The following is a 17,520-nucleotide window of genomic DNA, read 5'->3' as shown; positions in this document are numbered from 1 at the left end:
CGCAATCATTTGGAAAATGTAGATAGACCACCTGAACTAAATCCCAAATGAAAGAAATTTGGAAAAAGTGTTCAAATTGACAGAGAGCCTACCTTTATTATTGCAGTGTCCCTCAAACTGTTCAAAGAAATGCTTCATGTCAGAATTCCATTATGAACTCCAGTTTCTGGGTTTAACACCAAGGCTGTTTCAAATTACCTGAGTGTGAAATGAAAATATACATGTCAATCCATGTGAAACTTTCTTTAATTTAAAAAAAAAAAATCTTTAACTCAGTCTTTGAAGAGCGCAGGGCACTCTTTTTGTTTGCTCAAAGTGGGTTTAAGGCTTTCTTCTTGTCATATCCTAGATCAGTAATAGTCTTCCGCTGTTAGGTAAACTAGAGAGGAAGTGAGCCCTTAATCCTTTTCAAGTCTTTGCATTCTCCTCCAGTTAGTGACATTGCAAAAAAGACAAAAGGGCAAAAATAACATATTTTGACAGTCCTCAGGGGGTTGATAACTGCTGTACTTTAGTGCATCATTACTGCAACATCAGAGCAGCACAGCCTGTAGTTTCACCTGCAGAATCCTTGGTGCTTGGAGGTCTTGAAAAATGCACAGAGAGTGGTCCAGTGAGTTCCTCATCACTGAGCAGCAACCTGGAGATGATTTTGACACATGGGTACATCCAACCTGAGGCATCCAAGGATATATCTCTATAATACTGGAATCAGGGAGCAAAGCATGGTCATTGGCCCAAGTGGTGTGGAATGGCATATGTCTATAAATGTCCTGAATAATCATATCAAGAAAACCAATTAGTTCCCTGTACCTGAGCTAATGTATTCATGGCGTAGGTGATGGGTAGAGCAGGCACACTGGGTGAAACGAGTTCCTTTTGGAATACAATTCTGAATTTCTGTTGTGCAAACTGATGTCATCCTACTATAGCTGGCAGAAGCTATATGGTTTTACGCAAGATAAATAGATGCCCCAAACATTGGCATTTACTAGTATTTATTATTTATGACTATTTGTATTTATTATTTATCTCTGTAGCCAAGAGGTTCCTGTGCATTTTCCCAGAAAAGGCCACAGTGTTTGATCCCTGCCCTAAGGAACTTGCAAACTGATCTGTAATTACTAAGAAATGGCTTAGTCTGGCAATTACTAATTTTGTGCAAGAGGTTTGTGCAGTCCCTGAAGAGCTTCACAAAGGGAGGTAACAGAGATTGGAAAATGACTAATCCTGAACCATTAAGTATTTAATTCTTTAAGTGAAGTTGTGGGTGTGTGTGTTGCAAAAAGATAAAGTGATTTCTCTATACATTTGGTATTTAAATCTTTTACGGATTTCTTTTTTTTTTTTTCTGGCTAGGGGGTACCTTCCTCATCATTTGGAAGAGTGAAGTACACTGTGATTGCTAGTATACATGTAGCAATGCACAATTTGTCTCATTTTAAGCTTCAGAAAACAAAGTGAGAGAAGCAGAGAAATGCCTGGCCCCAGACATCTCACTGTGATGCCTTAACTAAAAAATAATGCATCTCTGCTCTTATCCCAGAGTGAAGTCTGTGACACTTAGGTTTGCAAAGATCACTTGAAATAACCATGGCATTTCCCAAATTATATTACAGTGGAAAAATATGAATAATGAAAGACTTGTTTTTTTAAACCAGCCAGAACCTTTAGCCAGAACCTTTGGAGGAAGTTCTGGCTAAAGGGACACAGAATCTGCGGTCACATCTCAGTCTTCATTAAGTCACCTGGTTTTGATATGAGCAGATATACATGGGCTTAAAAACATTTATTTTTGCAATAGAGGGAAAATTTATATTCCCAGTCTGTGGTCTAACCCTTCAAACAAATATAGGAATATGCTAAAGCATGAGTATAAAACCATAGCAGTATAGCCAAATACGGATGGTTAAAATTTGCTATATTATGCTTTATGACAACTGATAATTACAGAATTTGTAGAGTTTGGGTCTCATTGTCTTTCCACTGTTCAAACGCATAAATGTCCATTGCTACAAAAAATATCATTAGGGAAGACTAAGAAAACTAATTTATTTGGATGTGAATGAGAACAAAGGAACATCATTCTGTGCGAGTTTAAACATCATTCTGTGCTTTGTTTAAATAATAAGGTCACACAGTGTACGGTCTCTCTTTTTCTCTTCTTTCTTACTGTTTTTGTTTTTCTTTTTCACTCCTTACATATAAATACAAAGACATGTAAAATGAGACAAGTCTTGATTAGCATGGGTGGAATATTATGTGGGACAGGGTAATACAAAGACATGACTGATACTGTGACACAAAAAAAGACATCACAGATGGAAAACTTTCCAAGGAAAAAGTTAAAAGCTGACAGAGGATTTCTCCATGACAAGAACATGTAAATATAATCAATTAGATTTTAGTAATATTGTAATTTCTAAAGTGAAAACACATGAGGTTGAACACAAGCAAGGTGGGAACTGATGACGAGGGAAACAGTAAGCAAATTACAAGAATGTCTCTTGTTTTATAACAGGAAACTTGGGCAGCAAAGTCATGAGCAATTTACTCATTCCCTATGCAATGTATATTGATTTCTTACTTCACTTTATTTAATCTGAAAATAAATTAATGTATCTCAAATAACTGGAACAGACTAGGATCTCACTTATTACTGTTTGTCCATATAAAATTGCTGGCTTAACAAATGGATGAAGTTTTATCTCCACTCTATAAATAAGGAACTTGAGCACAGAAAGCTGAAATATGAGCTTATACTGCTGCCAAAGGTCCAAGAGAAGCTTAAGTAGTTATATGTGACCTAATTTTGGCCTGGCAGAATGCTACTTTTGTTGTGTTTACACAGCTTTTGACAGCAGCATAAACCAACCTTTTGTGATTTATGACAGAAGCTGCCCATAAAACTTCAATCATCTAAAATTCAGACATTTATTGTAAGCTTATTATCAGTGAAGAGGGAGATGAGTATATCCCAAGAGCTAGTCAGTTCAATCTAAATCATCACAAGCTTGTACCTCAATTGAGTCACCTAACTTTGCATGCCTTAAATTGGTTGTGTCCCCTCCACTAGGAATTTAACTTATCTTTTTGAAAAGATAAGCACTTTCCTGACCAAACTGTTTCTGGCAGCAAGGTTTCCAACACACTGTCATTCTCCATATTATATATGCTTCAAGGCTGAATGAAATTTGGGAAAGAGAGTTGTTCTACAGTGCTGCTGTGACTTCCCTGTTGCACTAACACAGTGTGTGTCAAGTGGCCATAGCAAAAGGACTTTTCTGCCTTTGGTTCCTGTCTTTTCCCCATTAAAATGACCTCTGAGGCTTTCAACAAGATGAAAGGAAAAGTGCTTTGTGTTCTGAGCTAAATAATGCAATAAACAACGTCTGCCCCTTGACCTCTCTGACTTCAGTACCTTGATGGCACTGCATGAATTCTAAATGTAGACAACTTCATTCCCAGCTCAGTTACAGTCTTCTCAGATGTTGAGTACAAGCAAATATTCCAAGAATTTATTTTTATTTGAAACTGTATTTGTGAAATACCACTACTTATATAATTGTTTTCTTCTGTGGTTTGGTTCCTGTCACATGGGCACTACCAAAGTGTGTCAGGCAAAGTCAGGCTCTCTGCTGACTATCAACAGATAGACAATCAACAGATATTGGGACACCTGCCTATACATGCTTGAAGTCAGGCTTCAGTCCCTAGATGTGTTCAAGGCCAGATTGGATGGGGATTTGAGAAGCCTGGTCTAGTGGAAGGTGTGTCTGCCCATGACAAGGGGATTGGAATGAGGTGATCTTTAAAGGTCCCTTCCATTCCAAACCATTCTATGATTCTATGATTATGATTCAATAAAATAAATTCCATTTTAGAACTTAATTCAGTAACTGAAAGGCACATTTTTACTCCCCTGAAGCACTTGGAATAGCAGTGAAAGGGCTGGCGAGTGTCACACCTGGTGTCACTTGGAGGGTTCCTCAGTGTGCCTGAAATGTCTGTGTTGGCACATATGATACAGGACATTCTGGGGTGGCAGCCAGAGGCTAGGAGAGATATTTTGAGCATCCACATCTGTATCTGGGCAATCCTAGTCCTTGTACACAGTGACATAAGGGTGTGATTCATCTGACCAAATATTTGCATTTACTTTGAGGTAGGATGACTTATACCACGAAGAACATTGCCTTTATTGGCCAGCTCTCCTTCTAGCAAAAGGAATCCAAGAGGGACTTCCAAACTACTACACTGTAAATGCCCACATTTAGCCAGTCAAATGTGCCCCATTTTAGCAATTTAAGCATCAGATTTCTAGATATAAGAAGGAATCCTCTTTGGTCAAAAGGCAGAAGCCCAAAACACAAACCCTGTGGTCAAAAAAAAGGAGGAATATATCTGTAAGTGTGGTTTTCTGAGGGCATAGCTCATTATTTTTAATTCTCGGTTCCATTTCCTTCAAATGTCAGTGGGATTTCACTGGCTCTCAAATGTGTCTAGGCATCTACTTTCCTGCATAGGCTCATAATTCCCTGCCAGTGTTTTAAGTAAATAAAAATTGTGCAGTACAGGGTTTGGTGCCTACCCACTGTTCAATCTAACAGTCTGTGGTGACCTGCTCTTTACAGAGGCTCTCCCTCTCCTTGGAAGTATTCATTCTCTTGTTTTTGCAGTTTCCTAGCAAAAGGCAAAACACATTGAACAAACACAAGATTAATGAAATCCTTTCAGTGGGCTTCAACAGGAAATTGATAAGGTATGGGTAAAGGATAGATAGAGGATACCTCCTGAGCAGAGTTTGAGTGCAGGCATTGGCATGCAGTCTCTTAACAGCAGATAAAAAGAAAAGCACTCATAGCATAGCACCATAAAAAAAGCAGAGTGATGCCTTTACATGTTTGTGTCCTGTTTCCACAAGAATTCACATGCAGAAAGACAGGAGTCTTATTGTGCATGAGTAGCAAAAGTCCAGCTTCCCTCTTCCCAGCTTCCATCCAGCAAATCGGAGCAGCCGGGCAGATGTTAACACAGGGTAGCCAGAGTCTCTGGGGTGTGAGGATGAGAGCACAGTGTTGCAACTGCAAAAGACCAAAACCAGGCAGTCAGTGAGTGTGGAAACTGGACACATCTGCTGTATTTAAAAGTCAGTATGTTTATCCTTTAACAAAGAAATTTCATAGAATCTTAAAATCAGAGAATGATTTGGGTTAGAAGGGACCATAAAGATCATCTAGTTCCAAAACCTCTGCCATGGGTAGGGACATCTTTCACTAGGCCAGGTTGCTCACAGCCCTATCCAACCTGGTCTTCAACACTTCCAGGGATGGGGCATCCACAGCTTCTCCGGGCAACAAATTTCATGTACTCAGTAAATTTGTGATGTAGTTACCAGAGGAAGTCAGAGAGGCACTATATGAACATGTTTTATGTGCATATTTAAATATATATTTATATTTATGTAAAATGTGTCCGCTTATATATAGATACACTGTGCTCATTTTCTCAAATATCTGTTTTTCAGACAACAGTTAAGCTCCTGATTAGCAAACCTGACAACAGTTCCTCTTCCATATACTTTCTAGAGGTTGCCTCTAATCAGGATTGCATTCAAAATAATAAACAGTAACTTTCCACTCTACTAGCTAAAACACATTTTTACACTATCTATTTTAAGCAAGTGCGCATACGTAATTCACACTTTTTTAAATAGCTTAGGATTTTGTCTAAGAAGTGTTATGCAAAGATTGCTCTGTGACAGATCATCTGTGTTTATGGTATAAATTAGTGCGACTGTTATGTTAGCCATGTAATTATACACCTTTGAAAGAGAAAATTGCGACAGATAAATCCGTGCACACCATAAAAAAAGTTTTAATGCCTGATACAGTTGCATATTGCTAGAAATCCAAACATTTACACTTTTTTTTTTTTTTTAACAAAGAACTTTTTGAAATAGAAAGCAGGGATTTACAGGGTTGGTAAAAGTTATGTCTGCTGTTACAAACATTTTAAGGTACTTACATGCTTTACTGTGAGGGTGGTGAGTCACTGGAACAGTTTGCCCAGAGAAATTGTGGATACCCCATCCCTGGAAGTGTGGAAGGCCAGACTGGATGGGACATTGAATAACCTGGTCTAGTGTAAGGTATCCTAATTAATGGCAGGGGCTTTGGAACTAAATTACCTTTAAAGTCCATTCCAACCCCAAGCATTCTGTGATTCTACGATTATTCTATAATTACATATATTTTGTCATCTGACAAATGATACTACTGTTGAGAGAAAAATGTTGATTGTATTGATTAACTTTTCCAAGACACTATGAGCCATATGCCATTACACTGAATTGTAATTTATTCTGAGAATAAGGTTGTTATTTAATTTTGACTGCTCCAATACTAAAGTAATATGGTGTGAGAGTTGCACTCTGCTGTTAGTTGGTTATTTAGCTGTTACTATAGTTAGCATGACTTCTGTTCAGGCTGAGTGTATAACAGCTTTAAATCAAAGAAAACTATTGAGCATTTGAAGGAGTGTCCTGCACTACCAGGGTATGATCTCAAAGAGAAAGAGGGAAAGGGAAAGGGATAGGGAGAGCGGAAAGAGAAAGGGATAGGGAAAGCGGAATGAGAAGGGGAAAGGAAAGAAAAGGAAAGGAAAGGGGAGGGGAGGGGAGGGAGAGGAGGGGAGAGAGAAAGGAAAGGAAAGGAGTTGACTAGCACAGCAGTGATCTCATTTATTGTCATGAGCATTTTTACATTCCATATCTTAAGGAAACTTCAGAACGTCTTGCTGCTCTATATTTTTTTTTACCTCAAGAATAACCAGACAATAAATTATGCTCCAGGTATCATTATGCTTTTGTTCTCACTGCTGATCAGATCTGCATCTGAAACAACTTTGAGGCCACAATCAGTTCTGGAAACTCCTGAGCGAAGCTGTCATCTTACCAATAGCTGTGTGTTTGGCTTAGCCCCAGCAGCACTTACGGGCTGATGCGAGGATCAGTGAGGGGTTTTGTAGCAAGTGTTTGTTGACTGACTGACTCAGGTTCATTCAAGTCTTCAAGAGAAGAAAAATGCAGTTGAAACTCATGTAGATTCTCCAAGTATTTTTGCTCCTTTTACACACTAAAGCCTGTCTTTCCTTAGAAACTGTCCTTTCACTCTCCAAATCTCAAATGAGAATGACTATTTGCTCTATATTATTTTCTGTTAAATTAACCACACATTTTTTTTGTAATTTATATTATGTTCTTTATTTTCATTGAAGTCTTTAATAATCAGATTTCTTTGAATTCAAAAAATTTGCATTATCCTCTGCAAATACTTTTACATCCCTCAGACTGTACCTGTGGCATCTTTAAAGTGCCTGTTGGCAGAAGGGTGTAGATGCCTTGCTATGATTTTGTGAAAATAGCACTGAAGGTGCTAAATGCTATACTGTAAAAACAAATGAAAGGAACATATAAAAGCACCCATTTGATTAACCAGCATAGTACATTTTAATGATTTTTTCATAAAAGCCTAGTAAACTATTTCTGTTCTATGTCAAGAACTAATAATAGGTATATTGCATATTAAGATGAGTTATGGTAGCTGGAATTATATACAACATATGCCATTAAATGTATATACATGCATTTCAAATCACGGCAAGATCTTCTGAAAATCTGAATAAGATTAGGTCACCTCTATAAAAATGAGTACAAAGTAGAGAGCTGTAAATCTAAAATAAAGATGCTACAGAGTGTTCTGTTTCCAAAAATTTCAATCATTGTAAATGATCAGTTCAACAATACACTTTTTTTTAAACATGCTTGATGAGGACTCAGCATATTTGTCACAGATGGTTTTAATGGTTCTGAAGAACAGAAAATGCAGATGACAGCATTTCAGAACTACTAGCTGCTGAGAGCAACTATGGCCTGAAGTCCAAGCTTCCAATCCTGATTTCACTGAAGCTAGTAGCAAAATTCCTCTTGACATTAGGAAAGCTGGAATTCCGACTTTAGCGTGAGTTCTCCATAGAATAAAAATATGTGTTGTTACATATTTCTTAGAATTATATATATTTTAGGTATAATCACTGAGAGTTCTGCAAGATTCGACTTTTTTTTTTTTCTTTGCAGCAATGGGTCTGCAAAACATTGGTTATGTTCAAAACATGACAGATTTGGGTGGATTTGAGGATATATTCTCTGGATACACACACTGGTTTCCCATAGGAGTGCCTTGTAGACTAATTTTAGAGGGAACCAGCTGTGTTGAGGCAGAGGGACCTAAGGTACCCTTGAAAATGATCAAGTATATATTTCCCTATGTAGGCCCTATAATACTGTGCTTGACCAATCTTATATGTCCCATTTTCTGTTACACAGACAGCATAGAGAAAAAAGAAAAGGGGACAAGTAACCAAACTCAAACACAATGATATGAATCTCTTCCATGATAACAAACAAGCACTGAAGAATGATGGCTTAATGTAAACCAGTAAACCAGCAAATCATATTACTTCATGTTACGATTAGAAGACTTTACCATATCATATGCAAAATTCACAATTTAATAATGTTATCTTAAATAATATCAGCTTTAATTAAAATTGAAATATTGTGTTCTTACTGTTTTGCTGAATATAGTCAATGCAGAAACATCTGCTGAACCTGTGACAAACCAGAACTGTAGCTCACAGAGATGTAAAGTACTCTAATTACTTTTAATAAGTTAACATCTCTAATATATGTTGATCAAGAGGTACAACCCATTTGTATTTTCTCCAGGGAGTAGGAAAAAGGACTGCCATTGCTAAAGAAACATGATTTTTCTGAGATTGTCCTAAGGGTAGATCAAGGATAAATTGTCTCTTCTCTCAGATATTTCCCAGCTGACTTAGAGATCACACAGGAAAATTTGCACAGAGAAAAGGCATAGAGATGTATGCACAGACATGAATGTTCTCATGGAAAAAAACCATGGCAGAAACTGGTACACACCTTGGTTTGTGTCTTTATTTACATTACTTGATCTTGTGTCAATGAACTGCTAATGTCAATATTCCTTTAGCATTACTTTGCAAAGTAACATTAGAAATCCCTTATTATATCCAAGGACACTACATACTTTACCTGAAGGAATAAGAGACCCTTTCACAAAACCGCTCAAAATTTTTACACCCGCTTTATAGGATATCACATAAAAAATGAAGATTTAAAAAAGGCTCATAATGCTCCCAAGACATTAATTTTCTTAAGAGTTTGTTATTAATATCTGCCATTAATCAGCATATACTTTTTTGTAACACAGATGATCAATAATCTAAAAAAATACATACTAACAGAGGTCAGTAGCTGGTCATTCTTAATTAGGTGTTGCTCATTAACTCACAGTCATGAACAGAAATGCCTAATCTATGTTTTCCCCTGCTATTCTTGAATAATCCCTGCTTCTATTAACTGACTGTGATGAACTCTGCTGCTACTGAATACAACTCTGTGTTTAGATAGATGCAGCTAGGAACAATGTTGGAAAGCGAGAGAGGTAGAGTCAAACAGTATAATGCAGGATGAAGGCTGGAGAACATGGAGAGGAGCAAACTGGCAAGTGAGATCAGATTTGAGGATGAGGGGGAAAGACTGGGATGTGTACAGCTTTTGTCTGCGACTATCCAGGTATTTTTATTTGCTACTGAGAAAAAATAAGCTGAAAAAACTGTTTCATGTTGCAGAGCTGGCACTACTTAAAGCAAAGAGTGTACTGCTGGGAGGCTTTACTTGAGTTTTTTCTTTTTATTTCCCTGAAGCATTGTAAGATGTCAGGAAATTTACTGAAGACTAACAGATAAGCTTCTCTTGCAAGTCACAAGATATTCTGCACTTTCTGTAAAGATAGCATGTAAATAGGGATACTAAGATGTCCAAGGAACTATTTAAATTGGTAGTGGTCCCACTCTTTTATCCTGTTGCTATAACAAAAAGCCATTTTGAGGTTGTTGTCTATTTTCTGAGATGTATGATGGCACTTATCTAAAAACCTCCCCCCAGAATCCCAACAAACCACTTAATGAAATGTGAAAATTAAAAATAGAAAACAGATGTAACAGATTTTGCTATTGCCCAATAGGAAAGAGAAAAGAGGAAAGAAAAATGTCCTCTGTCTTTATAAACCAATTCACTCTAGGAGTTCCCTGATTCACCATGAATTAAAAAGCAGCTTCTGCTCATAACTGACTTGCAAAAATGTTGTCTGAGTTTGGGCAACACGGTCCAAAGTCTTGTTGCTATTCTGGTAGACATCTAAATAAGTACAGGAGTGTGGTGTGTCAGCCTTAAGGGGAAGGGAGTACCCAAGATTTGTAGATGCTCATGGTCAAAAAAAGCAACAAAAGTCTCAGGGTCTAAGTTTTATGAATAAATTACACACTTGGCATGGAAATTTTGGTATGTTAGTCCCTGGTCTTCTGGTATAAACACATGACAGTGTGATTTGAATTAAAGGGTCGGGTGAAAGGGGAGAGAGAGAAAGAGGAAGACATGGATTATAGAGTGAGAGAGAAAAAAAAAAGAAGAAAGGGAGAAAGAGAGATCACCAATCCTGGCTCCAGCATTAATCTAGTTGATGGGGTGTCCAGGCTCTCTGTGCCTGGGCTTTAAGGGGGTACCTTTTTATAGGTAAATTTTCCCCACTCTAGAGATGTTATTTGCTTTCTATGCAAATTAGTTACCATGTGCAGTCTGTTCTTCTAGACCTTGTTGAAAATGGGTCAGAGGGCTTCAAGATTCTTGATTCCCACCTACAGTCCAGCCCTGCTTCTTGGCCTCATTCCTGTGCATGTGCTGTGCTGTGTTCTGCTGATCTTCAGGAGCCAGAACAAGGACATTTGTCTCACATATGGCCCCTTCTCCAGCATATCCTATTCTTTCTCACAGCATGTTCTTTCCAACAATTCTTGGTGGGTTCCACAGCTATGCTGTCAGTGCTTGAAACATACACAGGAACCCTCCCCATATTCTAGGCTTATACGGTGAGATAAAATTGTCTTCAGCTGGTTTGACTTCATGTCATTCCGTATGTTTTTGATAGAAATCCCAATCTTTACTGGGGTAGGTACTTCTCTGAACAGTTATCTCCAAGTTCTGTGTGGGTCTGGCATTCATATGGTTGGTCAAAACTCTAGTGCCATCAACTATGGCCATGTTCTACTTCTAGTCTGTGTCTTTCTTACTCTAAATCCTTAATAAAATTCTTATAAATGTCGTCAAAGAGAGGATATCACTTGCCTTGCTTTTTCCCTTAACACTATGAATGAGGTTATATTTCCTACTTCATCACCTAGCCTTATTTTGGAATGTTTTATAACTTACAAGGAAAAATGGGGAAATGGAATAGAAAGTCATACAAATACATTATAAAGATCAGACACCTCAGTTTGAGAGCAAGAAAAATTAAGCACTTGATGATTACCAGTCGAAAGTTATTCAGGGCACTACGAGCAAATATGTTAAACATATCCCTTACAAAAACAAAAATATACGTGTTTGTTTAAAAATGGGTTTTATTTGAATCTGGCTGAATATTTTTGAAGAATGCTATATAAAAATAAGCAGTTTGAAAGTAGAAGAGCCAATACGTTTGTTAAAAAAGAGAAGATGTTTTAATTTTCATTTTGGAGGTAGATTATACAGACAGGTTCGTTTAGGAAGACAGCTTATCAAACTCCACAACATCTGGGCTGTGACTCATGTGGAAATGAAATGAAAAGAGAAAAAGAGAACAGAGTTTCAGGAAAAGAGATACAGATTGGTCTTTGGGCTGCTGTATTATGATGTTTGGTAGCTATATGTCACATCTTCAGGACAGTTATTCTCTGAAAAATAGTAGTTAAAATAAATATTCTTTAGATTTCAAGGGTGTGGAAAATGTATTCTATGGGTAGGATTCAGAAGACATGATAGCACATGAATCCAATCTGAAAAAGGTATCTTGGCTCTCAATTAGAATCAAAGAATGGCTTGGGTTGGAAGTGACCTTAAAGATCTGGTTCCATCTAGTCTAATGAAAGACTACCTATTATTAAGGACAATGCTTACAGTCCAGGTGTAGGCAGCAGAAGTTACAGGTATGGTATTCAGGTCTGCGAAACACCAGTAGTATTTTGTGCTGCTTTCCTTTGTGCTGCTATAGAACACGCGTTGCTCTGGTGCACCAGCTGTCAGTTGCTGATAGTCTGATGCTGTTTTGCATCATAGGGAGCTAAATGCTAAGTGCCATGATTTGAAATTTGCTATTGTATCTGTCCCTCAGACCTAACCCCACAAATAATGCAGTCCTCAATGTGAGCTTTTAAAAACTGAGGTCAATTAGGAAAGCTACATTTTAAGTGGATTTTTTTGTTGTTTTATTCCCAGTGAGAGGCTGTTGAAATGAAGCATATTTGCTTCCAGAGAAATCCTACTAAAGCGAAATTACAGTACTGCTCACTTTTAAATTTCACAGCAAAGTAGCACTTAAGGCTTACTGCAGTGCATTAGATTTAAAACCAATTAAGTACAATGCTAAATCAGTGTAAACCACATTTCTGAATTTATCTACAACATAATGAATAACATCTGCATCTGCAAAGAAAAGATTTACACTGAGCAGCAAAACAAAATGTGTTGACAATTTGAGCAGTTTTCGTTCCCTTATGTCATATGTCTTCATTATTTGGTAAAGCTTTACTCCAATCCTTCATTGTTAGAGCAGTAAAAGCGGAAAACATCCAAATCGCAACACATTGAGGTAGAGTCTTCCTCAGTTCATTTCCTCTTCTCAGCAGATGTACATCTTTTTTACCTCGGGAGCTTTTCCAGTCTGAAATCTATTCAGCATTTGACAAGGATCACCGTTCTTCAGGTGTGTTGGAGGATCAGGGGTTGTCTTCTGACCTCCGATGGACATTTCTAGTACTGCCCTTTCCAGAAAACAGACTTCAGTAAAGCCAACCCATTCCATTTATCTTCCTAGATGATAACAGACAGAAAGTATGACAAGGGAACCAAAATGCTCCTCTACTCTTTAAGGCACCAAATACCATCTTCAACATCCCTGAGCTTCATTGCTAAGCCTGCCTGAAATTTCATGTGTGACCTTTAAGAAATAACTTAAATAGTGATCTGAACACAGTTTGCACAAAATTGTTTTTTCAGGGTTGACTGTTAAAACTTGCCTGCTTCTTATTCTCCACACTTAAAAGAAGGTAGGAATAGTAGTCTGTTTTACTTTCTTGGCTTGTAGTGTTGTTACCTCTATGTGGCTCCTTCATATTACAGGCATGTACAACGCTTGAATCAAGGGAAGGGAGTTTGGTCTGAATATCTGAGCCCTGTGATGCAGCAGGAATTATTTCATGGTTATGAATGTTTTATGAATGTTCTGACAACGCTACAGACTGTCCTATTTATTGGTAGTGTACATATTGTAATACATAGCAAACCAGCAAAAGCTTCCACTGCTGCTGCCCTTCAGCTCTCTGGCAGCAGCATATTTCTTTGGGTAGGAGAGCAATTTTACTGCCATTTAGTTCTTAGTGTCTGTTATGTTAGAGGGCACAGAAGGAGAGTTGTTCTTAATGTTGAGAGGTTCTGTGAGACAGAATTGTTGTCCACAGAGAGGTTACTAGTAAGAAAATATTTGTAAGGCTACCTCTGTCTTTTAAGGATTAGCCTTTTTTGTTCATAAAGCTGAGTCCCAACCGCAAAGAGGCTTTTTGTTGATATTGCCTTTATTTATTTTCCAAGTTGAGTCCTGGTCCTGTTGTTCTGGGCCTGTAATCCTCTCATGCTTCTAGAAAATACAGTGCTCTCTGGTGATAATTGAGCTGCATGAAGGTTGACCAAAATTGATGTGAAATATTGTTGCAAATCTAAAGTCCTTCATCCTTGATATTCTTACATCTGGAATCTCTACTCTTCAGTGCTGGGATGTAGCTCAAACTCCACAGTGGGAGTTTGTGTTTTCTTGGCATGAAGTAGAAGATGTAATGTCAACAGAAGGTTCATTTAGCAGTCTATTCCTCCTGAATGGTATCCTGTACTGGAAATACATGTCCAAAGAAAAAAGTAATTATGGTACATCTGAAACCCCTGGGGGGTTTCTGAATTTGTAGGGACTAGTGGGCAGGGTGGGACAGGGGTAAAGATCAACCAAACTGTCTTACTAGGGACATTGATTCTTCCTTAGGTTTGAATGGGGAGCAGAAATTTGCTTTTTCTAGTGACTTTTCTTGAATTACACTCTGTTTTATACCTCTGGGGCTTAAGAATTGCTTCATTTACCAATATCAGGTAATTGCTACTGCAGCAATTTGGTACCATAGAAATGAGCAGCTGGAAGGTATTGATGTGTTGATAGAAGGTTGTTATTGGCGTTAAGTTTCCCTCCCTCGTTTTCATTTTTGGCCAGCCAAACTTGGTATCATGTGCCATCGTTAATGGGTATGTTACCTGAAGCTGTTAGAAAAGTCCATGCCAAGTTCATCCCAATGAATTGAGGAGTAATGTAGTTTTAATTTTAACTCCAATTATATCCAGGAAGATTAATTGTTGGGGGCAAATCCTTGTGTGGGGCCAAAAGGGAGTTATAAATCATTCAGTTAGATTATCAGATAATTTTCAAGCTCCTGTGGGTTTCAGAAAATGGACAAGAATAGCTTAAACCTGTCTCTTTCACAGAGAACTAGTAGCTTGTGATAAATTAGAATCTGTCTTTTTCCTCTCTCCAGCAATCTCCCTGGATGTGGGTGAAATGTCCACTAGTGCTAATTTAATTGCAAGTGGAACCCTCTGCTGCCTGCAAGTAATTCACATTTTTCAGTAGCAGATAATGGCAATAGTGAAAGTGTCTCCTTGCTATCAGGTCATTTTATTTTTAAGTCAATGACAATGGAACTATTACATACCAGCTGATGGGAGCTTAATTTGTTTAAGTATAGAAGAGGATTTATTAGCAGTCATATGTTAGTACTACTATGGCCCTCTACTCATAGCTGTTACATATGCATTAGACAATTTCATCTAATCTAAGCAAACGTAAACTAATCTTGCTAGATGCATAAGTATGGACTTCATTTTCCTTTCATGGAGACAAGTGTTAATTAGAAGACACTTACCAGACCTAGAGCTGAGTAACTTAGCAGAGAATTAGATCTCATATCTTTTGTCTAATCTGAATACTGCATGAATATGATCATGATTCTAGGCATAATTAGGGTCACGAAACATGACTAATTGCATCCATGAAAGTGAACTCTTCCCCTTAGCAAGCCGTGCATCTGTGTCAGCTGTTAAACAGCACTGCTAGAGAGCATCTGTGAATCAGCCCCTCTCTATTAGTGCATAAACAACTCTTATTTTAACTCACTTAAATAAATATGAACCAGAAAGAATCCAGGAAAACCTAGAAAAGTTGAGTTGGGGCTGCAATCTGTCCCTCCCAGCCCTTCTGGGCTACTTCTCCCTCCTCTCCATCTGTCTACTCCAGCATGGGTCCTTCCTCGAGCTGCAGCTCTTCAAGGACAACGTGCTCCAGTTGGGACCAGATGTGTCTGGTACTCGAAACAGGTTCCTCTAACCTTTCTTGAGGTTTTGATGTTTTGGGGTTTTTTCCTTCTTTTTTTGTTTGTTTGTTTTTTTTGGTTTGGTTTGGTTTTTTTTAATGAAAATGGTAAAAGATAAGTAGGAAAATGGGGATCTGGGAGCACAGAAAGCTCTTGAAAACATTCCCACTGTCTGGATCACCAGAATCACAGATTTGAAAGGAATTTCTGGACACAAGAACAGTTTTAAACAAGACATAGAGGTGCTGAAAAAGGTACTGACTACTCCAGAGAGGAGTGGAACCATGTGTTTTGACAGTTTGTACTCCTGGATCTTGTTCAAATAAACTTTGAAGTTTTGTGGACTTTTCTAGGTAGAAGCCAGATTTGACATCATATTGTGCAATTCATTGTCTATTTTCATTTCAGTTCTCTTTTAAGAAAGTCTGAGCAGTTATAGCAATGATTAAAGGATATATATACAGACATATACATTTATATAGTCATATTGAACCAGTCTTATGCAACTGTACACAAACATACAGTTTTGGTTATGAATATTTTATCATATGCTTTTCACCTCAGAATGGAGGTTTGTTTTAAGTGTTGAAACTTAGCCTCTATTGGAACTGTTGTTCTTGAAAATGAACTCCAGAGAGGCTGCTAAGGAATCCCTGAGGCTGATTTGTCTCTCAATGACAGATGACTGATGCAGAACTGGGGGCCATATTCTGATATAATTTACTCTCAAGTGAATTTACACCTTGCTACTCTTGCAAAAATAAGATCAGAATCTTTATCCAAATCCTCTTGTCAATGACTATTTTAGCCTTTTCACAGATGTTTTTGAAGTTACATTGTTGTGTCTATTCAGTAAATAAAAGAGAAGTTCTTTATTCTGTGTTGTCATTTCTATCTTTCACACAATAGTAATCTAAAAGAAAGGAATGAGGACAAGTAACATCTTGCCAGGCTGCATTCCTGATACTTTTTTTGGTTATACAATAGATTTTAAAGAGCAACATACTTATTCTGATGTAAAAAGAAGCAAAATTACGAAGTGATTTTTCTAGGTATTCAAACTTTTGAGTATTGGAACATTTACAAGATACATAAAAATCAGACAGTGAATTCTAAAGAAGTAATCAATTTGAAAAGTAAATTGTATGATGCAGTAGTAAGTTTCTCATTTTCACTTTTATTTGAAAGGTTCAAGTGAGAAAGCAATACAGTTTAGTACAAAATTGGTCTAATGATTTATTTTCAGAGGACAATTTGTTTGCCAATTAGCAAACAGGTGATCTTAAATGAATAGACCCCCCTGCTTAAATCTTGATATATTTAAATATATTCTCAGTTATAGATGGAAATAGGAGAATAACAGCATGGGCACCCCAACACAGTACTTTTTAGTTAAAGGCCAATATTCCGTATTCATCTGATAACCAGCTTTTCTTGTTCTTTTGCCTTTGCCATTGTTTTCCTCATTCAGTCACGTAATATTTGAATTATCCAATTTCAAGTAGAGAGAGTAAAATTTGTACATTTTTAGGGATAAAATTAACACCAAAATCTCCATTCAGGTAGTCAAATAGGCTTTTTTGGAAGCCTGGCTTCATATTCACACCTAAAGCCCTCTGAAAAGCTGTCCTTTGTTCTTAAACACTCCTATTTATTTAAGTCCTTAAATACTAAGCATTTGGAGAATGAATGTGTGGATGTGTGACTTCTACTTCACTCCACAGTCACCAAGAACAGGTATCCCTTCTTTCTGAAAGGAAAAAAATGGAAATAATTTTTAAAAGCTAATTGATCTCTTGTCTATAATTAGAAGTTACTGACCAGTGCAAAGAGAGTCCATAGGCAGCAGAGAAGTTGTCTGGAGGATTTCAAAGCTTTTCTTTGTTGAGGAACACATTAGATCAAGAATGCTTTGCATAC

At 37.5% G+C, this 17,520-nt stretch overlaps 2 long non-coding RNA genes across 2 annotated transcripts in view; one reads left to right on the top strand and one right to left on the bottom strand.

Moving 5' to 3' along the window:
* The window catches only part of LOC135415890 (uncharacterized), a 265,366-nt gene that overhangs the window by 37,433 nt on the left and 210,413 nt on the right, over positions 1-17,520 (top strand). The window lies entirely within an intron of this gene.
* Positions 4,878-7,074, bottom strand: LOC135415855 (uncharacterized). The gene is made up of 2 exons (XR_010431313.1): positions 6,996-7,074; positions 4,878-5,084 (listed from the first exon to the last, which is right to left on the bottom strand). It is a non-coding gene; the product is annotated as an uncharacterized LOC135415855 (long non-coding RNA).

This window comes from Pseudopipra pipra, chromosome 1 (assembly GCF_036250125.1).
Source record: "Pseudopipra pipra isolate bDixPip1 chromosome 1, bDixPip1.hap1, whole genome shotgun sequence".
In the NCBI taxonomy this organism is placed as follows: domain Eukaryota; kingdom Metazoa; phylum Chordata; class Aves; order Passeriformes; family Pipridae; genus Pseudopipra; species Pseudopipra pipra.
The sequence above is the reverse complement of the archived record's forward strand: the minus strand, read 5'-3'. Positions and strand labels throughout refer to the sequence as shown.